This window comes from Natrix helvetica, assembly GCF_964273705.1.
Source record: "Natrix helvetica genome assembly, chromosome: 5".
NCBI lineage: Eukaryota > Metazoa > Chordata > Lepidosauria > Squamata > Natricidae > Natrix > Natrix helvetica.
The window spans coordinates 74,596,194-74,611,550 of NC_138551.1; positions in this window are offsets into that span (position 1 = coordinate 74,596,194).

Here is a 15,357-nt window from a genome sequence, read left to right on the forward strand (position 1 = left end):
TCCTAGTGGAGGGGGAGTTAGTTGCTTTGACTAACCTCGCTGTGCTTTGTCTCTTGCAGAGATGCCCTTTCGATTGAGGGGAGCAGCCTGTCAAACCTGAATATGATCGGGTTGTGGGGTTGGTTGTAACCTAGGTTATGCTAACAGGAATTCAGTTTGACACAGCTGGGTGCTAAAGTGGGGACGAACTGGAGTGGGCAAAGTACCCAGCCATAACAACATGGCTAGCCAACGAGTCAGAGACATTTCAACAGCTGGCCGGCCAGAGGAGGAGGAGAGAGGTCGTCAAGCAAACAGCTCTCATCCCGGTTGGACAATGTGACATTTTGTTTTGGAAAAAAGAGAAACTCTTACTTGTATTGGAAAGAGTGGAAAGCATGGGAACTTTAGTACTGGCTTTCCACTAGTTAGTGCCAAGATGATGTATCTAAAAAAAAAAGTTCTTTGAAGAAACATAATGCCTCACGATTAGTGAGGGTTGCATTACTTGGAACCTAACATCACATTCATATTTGTGGACAAAGCTTTGTGGTGGGATGGTGGAAGAAGAAGGAGAGGAGACTGTTGGGATTCCAGTGGATGGAGAGGATGGATACCATGTGTTCCCTCCTATGTTTTTTTCCGTGTGGTCTCCCTTTCGGGCAAATATATGGGCAAGAGAAATTGTCTGTATTTTGTGAATTATGTATCAAAGAGTTTCACAAACCAGGTATCAGGTGAAGCTTCTAACTTTCTTGTGATACTGAGGTCTCTTTCTTCCCCAGTATATCTTACATCAGGGGTGTCCAACCTTGGGAACTTTAAGACTTGTGGACTTCAACTCCCAGAATTCCCCAGCCAGCCTGGCTGGGGAATTCTGGGAGTTGAAGTCCACAAGTCTTAAAGTTCCCAAGGTTGGACACCCCTGTCTTACATGAATGCAATACTTTTCCTGGTTTTTAATTTTTTTTGTTGCTATGTGGGGTATTTGTCCAATGAGAATAAATAGGTCAGCAAGAAAGTGTGTAACAAACACCAGATCATGAAATAACATATCCTGTAAGATCATTTTTATTTTTTATATCCTGCCTTTATTATTTTTTATGAACAACCCAAGGCAGCAAACATATCCCGTACACCTTCCTCCTCTTATTTTCCTCACAACAACCCTCAAGTTGGGTTAGACCAGGGGTGTCCAAACTTGGGAACTTTAAGACTTGTGGACTTCAACTCCCAGAATTCCCCAGCCAGCTCTGCTGGGAGTTGAAGTCCACAAGTCTTAAAGTTCCCAAGTTTGGACACCCCTGGGTTAGACTGAGAGAGAGTGCTTGGCTCAAAGTCAATCAGCTGGCTAAGGTTGGACTTGAACTCATGGTCTCCTACTTTTGAGCCTGGTGCCTTAACCGCTATACCAGACAGGCTTTGTAAGGTCATATTTATTTACCACCTTGATATCAATCTATCCCTTTGCAAATAACCTACCGTATTTTAGGAGGGATCTAGAAAACCCCCTCTCCAAAGAGACTATTGAGAAGCAGAAAAAAAGAGATTGAGTACAGCAAATGGCTAATCTAATTATACTATACTACAGTATATACTGTAATATACACCAAAATACAATATAATGAAAAAGGACTACTATCATATACTCTGTCTCTGGTATCTTTAGTTAAATCTTGCCATTTGAAACGCTAGAAAGCAAATCATGTTGGAGGTCCAAAGCTAATGGCATTGACTCTTTAACATCTCGTGACCTACTAAATGCAACGGGACCATAGGATATAGAAAATTAAGGCCTTAGCATTCCTCACTTTGAGACTTTAATTCTTTTGACATGAAGACACATTCAAGTTTCTTACCATCAAAACCATAAGCTATTGGACTACTGAACCTATATCACCTGCCACAAATATCAGGAGGAAAAAAAAGCGTGATTAACATTAAAAGATGTATAATATAAATCTATATCCCCCAAAAAGAAATAACAAACAAGTTAAAAGTAGAAAGCAGAATAGTATATTCTTATATAGTGCATGACAAACACGATTTACAAAGAAAAAAGTTTTATTATATTTATTTTTCAAATTTCTGGCTGACTTGGGCTGCCCTGTTCCAATGACCCTCAGCACCTTAACATACATGAAGAGTGACCTTTAAAAAAACAGTTAAAAAAATTGCAGAACTTTATTCATGTAGCAATAGCACTTAGACTTATATACCAGACCGCAGTGTTTTACAGCATTCTCTGGGGTTTTTACAATCTTAGCATATTGACCCCAACAATTTGGGTCCTCATTTTACTGATGTCAGAAGGATGGGAGGCTGAGTCAACCTTGATCCCCATCAGAATCGAACTCCAGGCGGTGCCCAGAGTTAGCCTGCAATGCTGCATTCTAACCATACTAGTAGTACCGTATGTAGTATGCTCACCATACTAAAAAAAAAAGATATTGAGACTTCGGAAAAAGTTCAGAGAAGAGCAACTAAGATGATCAAAGGCCTGGAGACTAAACCATATGAAGAATGGCTGCAGGTTTTAGGTCTGTCTACTCTAAAGAAAAGAAGAATTAGAGGTGACATGTTAAAAGTATTTCAGTATTTGAGGGGCTGCCGCAAAGAAGAGGGGGTGAAATTATTCTCCAAAGCACCAGAAGGCAGGAAAAGAAACAATGGGTGGAAACTAATCAATGAGAGAAAGCAACCTGGAATTAAGGAGAAACTTCCTAACAGTTAGGACAATTAACCAGCGGAACAGTTTGCCTTCAGAAATTATGGCGCTCCATCACTGGAGGTTTTTAAAAAGAGACTGGACAATCACTTGTCTGAGTTTGTATAGGTCCTCCTGCTTGGGGGCTGGACTAGAAGACTTCCAAAGTTCCTTCCAACTTGTTCTATTCATGTGCGGAGAAGAGTGCAGAGAAGAGCAACAAAGATGATTAGGGGACTGGAGGCTAAAACATATGAAGAACAGTTGCAGGAACTGGGTATGTTTAGCTTAAGAGAAAGAAGAACTAGGGGAGACATGATAGCAGTGTTCCAATATCTCAGAGGTTGCCACAAAGAAGAGGGAGTCAAACTATTCTCCAAGGCACCTGAGGGTAGAACAAGAAGCAATGGGTGGAAACTAATCAAGGAGAGAAGCAACTTTGAACTGAGGAGAAATTTCCTGACAGTTAGAACAATTAATCAGTGGAACAGCTTGCCTCCAGAAGTTGAAAAGAAGGACTAGGGGAGATATGTTCTGATATCTCAGGGGTTCCCACAAAAAGAGGGAGTCAAACTATTCTCCAAAGTACCTGAGGGCAGGACAAGAAGCAATTGGTAGAAGCTAATCAAGGAGAGAAGCAACTTAGAACTAGGAGAAATTTCCTGACAGTTAGAACAATTAATCAGTGGAACAGCTTGCCTCCAGAAGTTGTGAATGCCCCAACACTGGAAGTCTTTAAGAAGATGTTGGATAGCCATTTGTCTGGAACGGTATAGGGTTTCCTGCCTAGGCAGGGGGTTGGACTAGAAGACCTCCAAGGTCCCTTCGAACTCTGCTATTGTATTATTTATTATGTACTGTTCACATTGCCTCTTCCTTTGTCTATGAAATTGCTAATTTGGGGTTATTTCCTTCTGCCTTTATTCCCAGATGCTCTTGTGATTCACCTCCTGGTCGGATGTAGCTAATTAGGTGTTAGTCGTTCCCTTTCCCTATAATGTAATTCCTGGAAATACATTTCCTTTCTGTTGCAGTTAGATCTGCTTCATTGACCTTTGCTCAGGTCACATCCCAGCTATCAGAAACCCTTAGGGAGAACTTTTCAAACTGCAACAAATCAATATAGAAAATAGAGGACTGAGGGTAAAATAGCCTGGCTTGATAATAGAAGGCAGTGGTTTCAATAGATTCCCCTGGTTCTTAAATTGTCAAACAGAAATGGGCATTGTCCACCCCCTTCTGCCATCTCTCTGTATTGATCTGCCCTCTTGAAGTAGTTCCCACTTAGAGCCTTGGGATTTTAGCTCCTAGAATGGGCTGTTGGTGGGAAATTCTGAGAATTGCACCCTAAATACATTTGAATGGTCCTGAGATGAGAATGATTGAGATGGATTGATATTAAATTTCAACCTGAAGGAATATTGCCCAGTGACAAATATGTGCTGACTAGGATGACTTATATAAAAAAAGAGGAAACCCAGCAACATTGTCTTTAGGAAAAATGTGGAAGAACGACGGCGTAGTGAGGTGCTACATTTAACACACAGCAGGCAATGTCCGTGTTGGAGCTTGTGCAAAGGGCAGAGAAGAGCAACAAAGATGATTAGGGGACTGGAGGTAATGAAGACTTGCAGGATATGTCTAACTTAATGAAAAGAAGGACTGGGGTGACATGATAGCAGTGTTATAATATCTCAAGGGCTGCCACAAAGAAGAGGGGGGAAGGGCAACCTATTCACCGAAGCACCTGAAAGTAGGACAAGAAGCAAGGATGGAAGCTAATCAAGAAAAGAAGCAACCTAGAACTAAGGAGAAATTTCATGGCAGTAAAAACAATTAGCCAGTAGAACGACTTGCCTCCAGAAGTTGTGGGTGCTGTAACACCGGGGGCAAGAAGAGGTTGGACGACCATTTGTCTGAAATGGTACAGGGGCTGAACTAGAAGACCTCCAAGGTCTCTTACAATTCAATTCAATTTCAATTTATTAAATTTATAAACCGCTCCCTCTCCCCGAAGGGACTCGGGGCGGTGTACAGTCAAAAGTCAAAACACCATATACATAAAAACATCAAAACCCCGTAAAGACGAATTACATACATAAAAATCTATACAGTAATAATAAAATTAAAACAACATTAAAATCTACCCCAGAAATTTAAAATAACTGCCAGGAGGATTGGAGAATAAAACTATAGTTGGGCCAGGCCAGCCAATTGGAACAGGTGGGTCTTGAGTTTCTTGCGGAAGGAGCGGAGGTCAGTGGTGATTCTAATATCGACGAGGAGGTCATTCCAGAGGGTTGGGCCCATCACAGAGAAGGCCCTACTCCTGGGCGCCGCCCGCTGGCATTGCTTAGTGGACGGCACCCGGAGGAGTCCCTCCCTGTGAGAGCGAATTGGTCGCAGGGATGTATGGGGTAGGATGCGATCCCGCAGATAACTAGGTCCTGTGCCATGGAGCGCTTTAAAGATGGTAATCAACACCTTGAAACGCACCCGAAAAACCACAGGTAGCCAGTGCAGCTCGCGCAGGAGAGGTGTTATATGGGAGAACCTAGTACTCCCCGTGATTGCCTGCGCGGCCGCATTCTGCACGAGCTGTAGTCTTCGGGTGCATCTCAAGGGGAGCCCCATGTAGAGAGCATTGCAGTAGTCCAGACAGGACGTCACCAGTGCATGAGTGACTGTGCGAAGGGTGTCCCGGTCCAATAGGGGGCGCAATTGGTGCACCAGGCGAACCTGGTAGAACGCCCCCCTCGCCTCGGCTGCCACATGGTCATCCATCAACAGCCGGGCATCCAGGAGGATGCCCAAATTGCGCGCCCGCTCCACGGGGGCCAGTTGCTCACCCCCGATGGCCAGCGATGGAGCCCACTGGTTGAACCATGGCGCCGGTAGCCACAGCCACTCCGTCTTGGAAGGGTTGAGTTTGAGTCTGTTGCTTCCCATCCAGACCCGTACGGCTTCCAAGCACCGGGACATCACTTTGACAGCCTCGTTGGGGTGGTTCGGGGTGGAGATGTACAGCTGAGTATCATCAGCGTACAGATGGTACTCGACCCCAAAACCACAAATGATCTCACCCAGTGGCTTCATATATGTGTTGAACAGGAGAGGCGAGAGGACCGACCCCTGCGGCACCCCACAGGTGAGCGGCCTCAGGGTCGACCTCTGTTCCCCTGCCAACACGCATTGCGTCTGGTCGGAGAGGTAGGAGGAGAACCACTGCAAAATGGTGCCCCTCACCCCAACCCCTCCAGGTGGCGCAGTAGGATACCATGGTCAATGGTATCAAAAGCCGCTGAGAGATCTAATAGGACCAGGATGGAGGAACAGCCCCCATCCCTGGCCCTCCAGAGATCATCCACCAACGCGACCAAGGCCGTCTCCGTGCTGTGACCGGGCCGGAAACTGGACTGGCGCGGGTCTAGATAGTCAATTTCCTCCAGGTGACGTGGGAACTGTTGTGCCACCACACTATCCACAACCTTCGCTAAAAAGGGAAGGTTGGAGACGGGACAGTAATTAGCTAACTCGGCTGGGTCCAGAGAAGGCTTCTTGAGTAAGGGCCTCACCACCGCCTCTTTCAAGGTGGCCGGCAAGGACCCCTCACTCAATGAAGCGTTCACTAGTCCCAGGAGCCAGCCTTGTGTGACCTCCCAGGATGCCAGTATAAGCCAGGAGGGACACGGGTCCAGTAAACATGTAGTGGCTCACAGTCGCCCACGCAGCCTGTCCATATCATCGGCGGCAACAGAGTCAAACTCCTCCCAGAGTGGTCCATCAAGACTCGCTTCCGAAGTCCCCCCTAGTCCGCTGAGGGGGACCCATTCACTCCGGATTTGAGCGATTTTGTCCTGCAGATATTCCCCAAATTCCTCTGCTCTGCCCTGCAAAGGGGCTTCCCGCGGCCTCTGTAACAGGAGGGAGCGGGTCACCCGAAACAGGGCAGCAGGGCGGTTGTCTGCGGACGCAATAAGAGCGGCACAGTGTCGACGCTTGTCCATTCTTAATGCCACAAGGTAGGTCCCTAAATAGGCTCTTACCTGTGTTCGGTCAGATTCGGAGCGTGAGGATCTCCATCTGCTCTCTAGGCGTCTCTTGTGGCGTTTCATCACCCTTAGCTCCTCGGTAAACCAAGGGGCCAGGGTGGTTCGTTGCCGCAGGAGAGGCCGCAAAGGCGCGACCCGGTCCAAGGCCCCGGCAGCCGCACTATTCCATGCAGCCACCAGGTCCTCCATCCGGGAGCAGGTCAGGGCTACAGGAAGTGGCCCAAGCTCCGTCTGGAACCTGTCCGGTTCCATCAGGCGCCTGGGGCGGAACCATCTGGGACATTCTGGTTCCGCCTCCCCACGGTGGGGGGGTAGCGCCAGGGAAGTCAAGCCGGAGAGATGAGTGATCTGACCATGACAGTGGCGTGGTAACTAAATCCCCTATTCCCAGATCACTCGTCCACTGGCCAGAGACAAAAACAAGGTCCAACGTGCGGCCTCCCTCGTGTGTAGGGCCCTGAATTATTTGGGACAGGTCCATGGCTGTCATGGAAGCCATGAACTCCCGAGCCATCTCGGATGCTTCACCCATCGACGGCAGGTTGAAATCCCCCATGACCAAAAGTTTGGGGGTCTCAACCGCTATCTCTGCGATCAGCTCGAGGAGCTCAGGCAGGGCTGCTGATGCATAGCGAGGAGCCAAGTATACAATCAGCAAGCCCAGCTGTCTCCCTGGGCCCCACTTCACGCCAAGAGACTCACACCCGGGCATCTGTGGCACAGTGAACTCTCTCGGTTCCAGACCCTCCCGTATAATCACCGCTACCCCACCACCCCTACCCAGGGCCCGCGGCTGATGGAATGCACGGTAGCCCGGTGGGCACATTTCCATGAGGGGTAAACCCCCCTCGTGGCCCAACCAGGTCTCCGTTATCCCTGCAAGGTCCGGCTCCCCCTCCGAGATCAGATCATTAATGAGGGGGGCCTTATTGACAACGGACCTCGCGTTGCATAACATCAGCCTCAGGCCCTGGCTCTGTAGGTCCTGACCACCTAGAGTGCGGGGGTTGGTGCAAGTGACCGGGCGTGTCTGCTTTCTGTTATGTAGGAAACAGATCTGGTCTGTAGAAATGTTGGCTTTCTTTATCCCTTTGCTTCCATTTGGTGGGCATTCCAGATTTTTTTTAACACTAGCTGTGACAGTTCTACTAAGTTATATGCCTCTCCCAAACTTTTCATAACCCTTTTTAATCCAAAGTTAGTTTGGAGGCCATAATACAATCCCTAGCTTGGCTTCTATGTATAATAATATACGGTGTGTGGACCCTATGCAATAAGAACTTTTAGAAATAATACTGATGAGTGTTGCATTGCCTTAGTGATTTTTATTTTGTTTTGCACATGCCCAGAAATAAAAAAAAATGAGAAATGTAAACCAGAAAGAGGGAGAGCCTGAAAAACAAATCTAGTAATGAGTATACATGACTGGTCATTATCCACATGACAGTCATTTTGTAAAATTGCTTACAACCTGTTATTATTGGCCAAAAGTGTTTGCCTGCTTATGGATATCATATAAATATATTAAATACTTTTAGCATAATGGCTAAATAGGAACAACATGAGGATAGCAAGAATGGTAGTAAGACATTTACTTGCTTATTCTTTTTCGGAGGCTTCCTTAAACAAACCTCTGCTATTATTTGTTTATTTGCTGTTTGTTTATTTGGATTTATATGCCGCCCTTCTCCAAAAGGACTCAGGGCGGCGTACAACATTAAAAAAAAAAAAAACATCCCAAAAGTTAAAAAAAAAATTAAATACATATCCAAACCGAATTTAAAAGACAATACATTTAAAATAAGTTAAAATTAACAGGCCAGGCCGGCTTGCTGGGAAAGCCAACTTTTTAGGGCACGTGGGAAGGACCGGAGGTCAGGGATTATGTGAAGTTCTGGGGGCAGCTCATTCCAGAGGGAAGGCGCTCCCACAGAGAAGGCTCTCCCCCTGGGGGTCACCAGCCGACACTGTCTGGCCGACGGCACCCTGAGGAGGCCAACTCTGTGGGATCATACTGGACGGTGGGAGGCTACTGGTGGCAGTAGGTGGTCTCGCAGGTACCCTGGGCCGAAGCCATGGAGCGCTTTAAAGGTCATAATTAATACCTTGAATCGCACCCGGAAAACAACCGGCAACCAGTGCAGGCCGCCTAAAAGGGGTGTAACATGGGAGCACCTAGGTGCCCCCATGACAACCCGCGCGGCTGCATTCTGGACCAGCTGAAGCCTCCGGGTGCTCTTCAAGGGCAGCCCCATGTAGAGAGCATTGCAGTAGTCAAGGCGAGAAAGGACGAGGGCATAATTATATAGTTGAGAATTATTACGCAGTATCAGTTTTTTTTTTAACCAGCAAAGCCAAGGCTAATAAGGAGAACCAATAGGATTGTCCGCCAAAAATAATTTGCAAACTGCTTTCGTAGAAACTTACTCAAATAGATTAAAAGAAAAACAACTTGGGGTTGCAAGAATGACATCCCAGGTGTTTTGATTAGGCTACAGCTCATCTGTCCTGAATAGAAAAAGGGGAAAGAGATGCTTTCATTACAGCCACTAGTTTTCTGCAAACTGAATGAATAAAGCAAACAACATTTCATTCATATCTTGTATCCTAGCAATGGGAAGGAGGAGGCGTGCATTCAATTAATTTTTAAAATGCAATAGCTTAAACAAGCTTAATTTTTTTAATAAAGCTAGGAAGTTCTTGGAGGCATGGGCTCGCAATGTTTTTCCTTTTATTATCCTTCCTTCCTTTCTCCCCCACTTCCTTTTTTTTCTAGCTTAACTAGGGAGAGAGCTCAAAGGTGATTTAAGTGTAAAATTCTATCCTTTTCTGTACAATCTGCAACTCCTTCCTTTCTGAATAGGTTCATCTGCAGTTTTCCATTAACATCCTCCAAAGAAATGGATTTATAGACTCTCCAGTTAGCTAATTAGACTTCTGCATTGTTCTATGTGGAGTGGGCCCACATTTCAGAGACATTTTAAACCCCTTTGTTGTCTCCTCCTCCCCCCTCCCCCCCTTGTCAATTCAGTCATGTCTCTTGGTGATTGCCCTGAAAAGTCAGTTTTCTTGGCAACATTTTTGGAAATGGTTTGCCATTGCCTCCCTCTTAGGGCTGAGAGAGTGTTACTAGCCCAAGGTCACCCAGCTAGTTTTATGGCCGAGTGGATTAGAATTCCATGGTCTCAGAGTCTTTAGCTGGTATCTTCAACTGCTACATCAAACTCATTCTAGGAATGAATGTAATTTTCTGGTTTCTAGCTTGGTGCTTTAAACACTGCATCCAACCAGCTGTCATTATGAAATATATTTTGGGGAAACCGTTACCTCATGAAGAAAAAGGTTTAACTTCTCCAACTTCACTCATTGATTCAACCAGACATCAATCAGAATAGAGCTGGAAGGGACCTTGGAGGTCTTCTAGTCCAGAGTTCCCCAACCTCTCTGGGTTGGTGGCACGGAATGGGGGAGGGGATGGTTTTGTGGAAGGGGCAGCTATGTGTGTGTGTGCTTGTGCAAACACCCAATGCTCACGCAAGTGGGACCGAGAGTGCCATGGCACTCGTATGAATGGGGTCCCAAGCACATACAATGTTTATGCTAGTGGGACCCAAGTGCCCACAACAACTTACCTGCAACTCACGTGGCTCAGTTGTGAATAGGCTGTGGACCACTAGTGGGCCGGAGTCCACAGGTTGGGCCCCCTGTTCTAGTTCAACCCCCTGCTCAAGCAGGAGACCCTCTGTCATTTTAGACCAACCAGAAAGAAATAATCTCTTTTGAGGCTCAACAGTTCTACAAATATGGTAAAAGGACATAGTTAACACGGTTTGGAAGTTCTCTCTGATCTATTTCCAATGCATGCATAAAGAGAGAGAGGCATTAAAAACAATTGAATTGCTTTAACCAGTTGTTGGAACACAGAGATTACAATTATGTAGAACTTGATCACCTTCTGAGAAACAGCAGGGTAGCATTCTGATCAAAGAAAAAAATGTGTAAAATTAATCCATCCATCAATAAACTGGCATCATGCATATGAAGTGGATGGCATGCTTTAAGAATATGTACAGGTAGTCCTCGACTTACAAGAGTTCACTTAGTGACCGTTTGAAGTCACAGCGGGATTGAAAAAGAGACATGATCATTTTTCAGAGTTACAACCGTTGTAGCATCTCCATGATCGTGTGACTTACATTCGGATGCTTGACAACTGACTCACATTTACGATGGTTGCATTGTCCCGGGGTCATGTGGATCCCCTTTGGGGAACTTCTGACAAGCAGAATTAATGGGGGAACCATTCATTTAGCAACCGGGTTGCTAATTTGAACAACTGGGGTGATTTACTTAACCAAGATGGCAAGAAAAGTCACAAAATGGGGCAAAACTCATGTAACCAATTTCTCACTTAGCAACGTAAATGTTGGGCTCAAATTGTGGTGGTAAGTTGAGGACTGCCCATATGACATCTACCAGCTCTATTTTACGCGGTTTGGAAGAGCAATTGGTCCTCACCCTTATGACCATTCAGCTGATCTCCAGTCCTGTGATCAAAATTCAGGCTTTTGGCACCAGAATGTATTTAGAATGGCTGTGGTGTTTGGGTCATACAATCATCATTTTGACTTTCCCAGCTGGCTTCCCACAAAGAAAGTCAATGAGGAAAGTCAGATTCACTTAATGACCACATGATTAACTTAACAACTACAGTGATTTACTTAACCAAACAAAAGAAAACATTAAATTTAGCCCGACTCACTTATCAACCACTTTGCTCAGCAATGGAAAATCTGGTCCTCATTATGGTCGCAACTCAAAGTCTACCTGTAGGTGACGAGGGCTGCCAAACATCTCCTCAGAACAGTGATGGCGAACCTTCTCAGCTCTGAGTGCCCAAACCAGAATGCGCTTGTATGCGCATAGCACCGGAAACCTGAAGACCATCTGGCCGGTGCAGGCATGCCTGTTTTTTGGTTGTTTGTGGCTGGTTTTTTTAGCTGTTTTCAGGTTGTTTTTGGCCTGAAAAGCAGCCTGAGAATGGCCTGGAAACGGCCTGAAAATGGCCCCCAAACAGCCTGAAAAACATTTTTTGGGACTGTTTTCAGGCCATTTTCCAGTGCTCCAGAACCAATGGTGGGTTTCAATTTTTTTTAGAACCTCTTCTGTAGGTGTGGCCTGCTTTGTGGGAGTGGCTTTCCGGCCATGTGACTGGGTGGGAGTGGCTTGCCGGCCATGTGACCGGATGGGAATGGCTTGCCAGCCATGTGACCAGGTGCGAGTGGCAGTCATGTGACTGGGTGGGCGTGGCCAACTTGTAAAATGTGGTGAAACTCACTTAACAACGCTCTTGCTTAGCAACCAAAATGTTGGCTCAGAAACTCTGGCATTTGAAGCATGCAAGTCTTCAAGCTGTCACGTTACAAGACCCTTGCACCCCTAACCCTTTAGAAAAAAAACCCAGGGGTGTTCAAACTTGACAGCTTTAAGACTTGTGGACTTCAACTCCCAGAATTCCTCCTCTCGCGTTTCATCTTGATGATGTGCGGACGGGCGGGTGGAGGGAGCTGGAACCAGTTCTAAACGGCACTGTAGATTTGTGGAACCTCTTCTATAGAAGAGGTTAGAACTGGCAGGAACCCACCCGTCTGGAACCCACGAAGACCAGCTAGCTGGTGCACAAGTGAGTGCTGGAAACCAGAAGAGCAGCTGGCGACAGCATGCGTGCCCACAGAGAGGGCTCTGCGTGCCATCTGTGGCACATATGCCATAGATTCGCCATCACAGCCTTAGACCAAGCTCAATACCAGGAAGTATATAATTGCACCATCTTTACATAGAAGTACAGGTAGTCTTTGACTTACAATAGTTACACTTAGTGACCAAAGTTACAATGGCACTGAAAAAAGTGTCTTGTGACCATTTTTCATAGTGATGACCATTGCAGAATCCGCATGACAAAGTGATTAAATTCCAGATGCCTGACAACTGGTTCACACTTATGACCTTGGCTGTGTCCCGGGGGTCATGTGATCCCCTTTTGCAACCTTCTGATAAGCAAAGTCAATGGGGAAGCCAGGCTCACTTAACAACCGTGTAATTAGCTTAACAATGGCAGCGATTCCCTTAACAACGGTGGCAAGAAAAGTGGTAAAATGGGGCAAAACTCACTTAACAAATTTCTCACTTAGCAACATGTTGGGCTAAATTGTGGTCGTAAGTGGAGGACTACCTGTAATGTAGCAGCTCTATCAACCAACTTAGAATGCGTCTTGGTGTATATTGGTATGAAAATATTTACTATGGCACAGTGGTGGGTTGCTCTTACCTTTGCTACTGGTACGCTGCTCGTAGTCCATTTTTGCACACACAGCGCACTCCTCTGCCCCTGCAACACCCAGCTGCTTGTTGGAAGCATCGGAAGTTGCACAGGCAGGAGCTGCACGCTGTGTGCACATGCGCAATCAGCCCGGTTGCCTTAAAAACAGGTAAGAAATGCGGGCAGGGGGTGGGCCGGACGAGCTACCATACCGGTACGATGGCTGTGCCTCCCAACTGCTGCCGGTACGGTCGTACTGGGCTGTACTGGCCGGATCCCACTAGTGCTATGGTAGTAATATTTTTTTTACTATTGGGATTATAGAAATTAATAGAAGAGTAGCCTAATGCATACCATATTGGATAAAACTATAAAATCGGCTATGAGCGTTACATCTAACCCACATTAAAATATTATTATTATTCAATTTTTCAGTCTAGCAATGAAAACAGAATTAATTAATTTGAACTGAATTAAACTTCTGACCAAGGCATGCTGAAATGATTAATGTATGAAGTATGCATTAAGCGCTAAGAAAAGTAAACAACCGGGGACGGCAAACAAAAAAGACATACATAAATTCTGATCCACCACACTCTTTTATTTATTAAAAATTGATTCCACGGTAACTTTCTGCACACTTGCACTCACTGGATTATTTAAACTAATCACTGATTGAGCTGGAAATGCTACTGTGGGAACTCTTGCAAACCGTGGGATAGCTCAGAAGTAAAAACTGGTTCTGAGAACTGGATTAAAATTCAATCTTAAAGGATTTAGACTTGAAAGAAAAATGTGGCAAACACAGTTCTGCTAAATATAATAGGCTTCTAACTGACACTAGTCAGTTGTTAAAAAGAACTTATTCACTGAAAAGTTTCTCGGAATTGCCAAAGAAATAAATGGGTGAAGGCTCTTCTGATAAATCAGATTTACCAGTAATCCATCTAAACTGGCATTCTTTGGAAGGTTAATTTCAGGGGAAAATACCAAAATAATATTTTTTCAGCAATGTACAAAAGCTTTGTATTGCTGTATCAGATAGTGGCCACTGGCATGCCAAATCTTGGGACTGCCTTAAACAGTTGGAGGCATTATTACCCTAATGCAGGGATGTTAAACTCGGGGCATCATATTGGCGTCATGACTTCCCCCCCTTCGCTAAACTGGAGGTGGGCGTGGCCAGCATGTGACGCATCTGGCTCATGGACCGCGAGTTTGACACCCCTGCCCTACTGCACTAAAAAGAGTTGGAAATCAATGCTTTTCTCTTCTTCCTCCTTTTCCCCATACTTCTTTCTTTCTCCTTTTCCCTCCCCCATTTTCCCACTGTTTTCGTTTTCATTTGCGTCTCATACTTTGATAACTTTAACAAAATTAGTAAAAGAAAAACAGTTGGAGGGCTGTATTCTGGAAGCGTTGTAGAAAGCACAACTATTGGTAGCCCTCGACTTAGGACCACAATTGAGCCCAACATTTATGTTGTTACGTGAGACATTTACTAAGTGAGTTTTGCCCCATCGTACAACTTTTCCAGTCATTTTAGGACTTTTCCTGCCACAGTTGTTAAGTGAAGCATTGCAGTTGTTAAGTTAGAAACACACCTGTTAAGTGAATCTAGCTTCCCCATTGTGTTTGCTCATCAGAAGGTCACAAAAGCCATTCGCGTGACCCCAGAACACGGCAACCGTCATAAATAAGAACCAACATCTGAATGTCTATGGAGATTCTCAGTCAACAGAAAGTCCAGTTGCCTCTTGAAAAAAGCACCTTTGGGACAAACATCCAAATTTTGATCACATGAATTTTTTTCAGTGCCGTTCTAACTCCAAACTGTCACTAAATGAACTGTTGTAAATCAAGGACTACCTGTATAGCAATAGAACGAGCGAGCTCACAAAGCAGCAATGTTAATTCTTATCTACTGTTTCACTGCCCACCTCTAAATAATCACAACCATTACAGGTAGTCCTCGATTTAAGATTACCATTGAGCCCAAAATTTCTGTTGCTAAGTGAGACATTTGTTAAGTTACTTTTGCCCCATTTTACAACCATTCTTTCCACGAATCACCGCAGTTATTAAGCTAGTAAGAAGGTTGTTAAGTGAGTCCAGCTTCCTCATTGAGTTTGCTGGTCAGACGTTCACAGAAGGGGACCACATAACCACAGGACACTGCAATTGTCATAAATATGAGTCAGTTGCCAAGTATCTGAATTTTGATCACACGACCAGTAGGGATGCTGCAATGATTGTTAAGTATGAGAAACGGTCGTAAGTTACTTTCTTCTTGGATGAGA